Source organism: Octodon degus, unplaced genomic scaffold (genome assembly GCF_000260255.1).
Source record: "Octodon degus isolate 3935 unplaced genomic scaffold, OctDeg1.0 scaffold00071, whole genome shotgun sequence".
Classification (NCBI taxonomy): domain Eukaryota; kingdom Metazoa; phylum Chordata; class Mammalia; order Rodentia; family Octodontidae; genus Octodon; species Octodon degus.
This window is the reverse complement of record NW_004524647.1, coordinates 6,814,791-6,818,316: the sequence shown is the minus strand read 5'-3', so window position 1 is coordinate 6,818,316 and position 3,526 is coordinate 6,814,791. Positions and strand designations below refer to the sequence as shown.

The following is a 3,526-nucleotide window of genomic DNA, read 5'->3' as shown; positions in this document are numbered from 1 at the left end:
AACCAGCACTTCTAACAGTTTGGGGATAGGATATTGCACAAAGTTCTAATGTGTCTTGGACATAGATGTTGTCCATAACACTTACTGGTTGCCAGGTGTCACTTGTGGGACTGAGCTACTGCTATTTCCTTGATATCCACTCTGTAGACCCAGACAGAATCATGACCCATAGTGTGAAGGACAAGTCAATTTGTAGAGTATGCTGATGGAAATATCTTGCTGCTGTATACAAAAGAATAACTGAACGACTACTTTTGCATACCTTTTATTCTCCTGTGTTTAATTATTTGCCCTATTTGGTGGGTTCTATCCATTCTCATGCATGGAGTTGTGGTCATTTTGCTCCCTCTCTAGAACATCTTTTAGTAGTCTGTGTAGGTTTGGCTTCGTCATCATGAAATTCTAAAGTTGTTCTTTGTCGTGGAAGTATTTCACTTCTCTGTTATACTTGAAACGGAGTTTTGCAGGGTATGTCAGTCTGGATTGCAATTTGTTTTCTTGCAAGACTTGAAGTACTTTGCTCCATGCTCTTCTTGCCTTGATGGTTTGTGAAGAGAAATCTACCGTTATCCTGATGGGTTTTCCTTTCAATGCGATCTGTTTCTTTTCTTTAGCAGCTTTTAGTACACTGTTCCTGTACTGAATTTCTGGGATCTTGATTATTATATGTCTGGGTGTATTTTTAATTGGGTTGATGTTATTTGGAGTTCTATATGCCTCAATTAACTGAATGAAAGATAGTTTCTCCATATTTGGGAAGTTTTCTGCCATTACTTCCATCCATATTCTTTTTATATCATTTTATTGACTCCTTCTTTCTCATTGATACCTATCAGTCTCACATTGTTCATCTTTGCATCATCTTGAAGGTATTGAATTATTTTTTCCTGCATCCTAGTTGTTTTTAGGAGATCTTTTCTTACTTTTTCACTAGCTGAAATGGTGTCTTTAAGGTCTGAAAGTCTATTCTCACTTTCATTCAAATGGTTTTGCCAGCTTGTGATTGAGGCTTTAAATTCCTATATATCACTTTGGATCTGCTTCATTCATTCTATTTCTTTCCCATATTTCTTATTCAAGGAGTCCATCATTTTTGTATTTTGCTTTATTTTTTTATGAGTGTCTTCTTTAGGAGCACTTAGTACTTCTTTCATTATAGTTATCATTTCTTTTTTTACTTCAGAAATTATTTCTAATCTGATTTCCTCTATACCTTTCTGCAGTTGTTTCTTTACTTCAGATGCTATTATTTCAGAGATTTCAGGTGTGTGATTTCCAATTGCTCCTATGCTAGTGTCTTCTGCATTTGTTATGGGTGGGTTCAGGGCCTGAGACTGCATTTTGTCCCTTCTCGTTGTCATTTTCTATGGCACTGTCTTCTGGCCTTTGGTGTAGAGCTTAGATAGAGTTATTACCTTAGCACCAGGTCTGGATCTACCAAATTCAAACTCGTCCAAGTGGGTGTGGTTTGGATCTGGTTGCTGTGCTCCACTTCTTCCTGTTGCAGCCCTTGGAGTTGAACCCTCTGTGCCACTCTGGCAAGATGTTCTTTTCCTGAATCAGCTGGGTGGGTCTTGCCTTTAGCCTCATTGAAGGGAGTTCTGCTGATGGGTTCCATGCCAGGCCTGGGCTCTGGGTAGACTGAGGATCTGAAGTGCCCTGGGTCCTCTCACTCACATGTCGGGCCTGGGCTCTGGGTCGAATCAGGATCCAGCGGGCCCCATAAAATTTCTTTTATAATTTTTATTTTTGTTAGTACATGTTTGCAGTACATAATGATTGTATTCACTGTAGGGAGTTGATGCAAACATGTAACACATTTTTATTATTTTTTGTCCTTTTTCTCTTCCTGTCCTCATACTTCACCTCTTGGTCCCTGTACTTTTGTAAAAGATATTTCTTCATGTTTCCTATTAACTATCTTTTGTCTTGCTCTTTAATTTGTGTATATTTTGGATTTCACATATAAGAAAAACTTACATATTTAAGCTGCGTCTTATTTATTTCAGTTAACATTTTATTTCTAGGGTGCATTCACTTTCCTACAAATGATGCAAGTTTATTTTTACTTATGGCAGAAATATGCTCCATTGTATACAAAGATCAAATTTTTTGTTCATTCATGTCGATGGACCACTTTCAAAATTTTTGCTATTGTGAACTGTGCTATTATAAACAGGTATGTATGCCCGTCTGTCATATTATGTCTTTAACTCTTTGGGAAAGATACTTAGAAGAGAAATAGCTGGATCAAATGGGGTTTCTAATTTTAGATTTTTTGAAGACTATCCATACTGATTTCCATAGCTGTACTAATTTACATTTCCACCAACAATGGGGAATGGCTTATAGGTTCTGAAGTGCCTTCTTGTGGCAAGAGATGACCCCTTGCCTGGAGCAGGGCCTTCCCTGTGTCATGGTCCCCAAGCGCCAGTCTTCGCTCATTCCTCTGACCAAGAAGGTCCAATAGTCTCTGGTCCCCAAACCCGAGGCAGCAACTTCTTCGCGGGCCTGCCCAAGGGAGAAAAAAGAGCAACAAGAAGCAATTGAACACATCAATGAAGTACAAAATGAAATAGACACAGACTTAATGAACAAGCCAGTGAGGAAATTTTGAAAATAGAACAGAAATATAACAAACTCCACTAACCGTTTTTCACAAGAGGTCAGAATTGATCGCCAAAATCCCAAATTTTTGTGTAACAATATTTATTAACCATCCACAAGTATCTGTGCTGCTTGGGGAAGAAGACAAAGAAGCTTTGTATTATTTGACCAGAGTTGAAGTGACAGAATTTGAAGATATCAAATCAAGTTACAGAATAAATTTTTATTTTGATGAAAATCCTTACTTCAAAAATAAATTCTCTCCAAAGAATTTCATCTGAATGAGAGTGGTGATCCGTCTTCAGAGTCCACTGAAATCAAATGGAAATCTGGAAAGGATCTGATGAAACATTCAATGAAAATGCAGAATAAAGCTAATAGGAAGAGGCAACAAGAAGAGCCTGAGAGCTTCTTTACCTGGTTCACTGACCACTCAGACATGGGTGCAGATGAGCTAGGAGAGGTCATCAAGGATGACATCTGGCCCAACCTGCTGTACCACTACCTGGTTCCCAACATGGATGATGAGGAGGCCGAGGGGGAAGAGGGCGATGATGATGATGATGATGAGGTGGAGGCGCTGGAGGACATCAGTAAGGAGGGTGATGAGGATGAGGGTGAGGAGGATAAGGATGATGAAGAGGGCGAGGAGGATGAAGGAGAAGATGACTAACTGACTACTGATGGATTCCGATCTTGTTTTTCCTTTATTTTTTATTTTCTCCAGTCCCTGGGAGCAAGTTGCAGTCTTCCCCCTCCCTGACACCCCTCTTGTGCTCAGTCACCCTCTTCTTGAACACCATGGTTCTTGACTTACTTTGTGGGGAAAAACCTTGCAGAATATAGTGGGACACACGTTTTCTGATCAAGGAGATTATGGGCCACAGAGCAGCGTGATTGATGATGTAGAGTGTGCCTA

At 39.5% G+C, this 3,526-nt stretch overlaps 1 pseudogene; it reads left to right on the top strand.

Annotated features, from left to right (window-relative positions):
- The first annotated feature begins 2,416 nt into the window (after window positions 1-2,416).
- LOC101592823 lies at window positions 2,417-3,280 on the top strand (annotated as a pseudogene).
- Window positions 3,281-3,526: the final 246 nt, after the last annotated feature.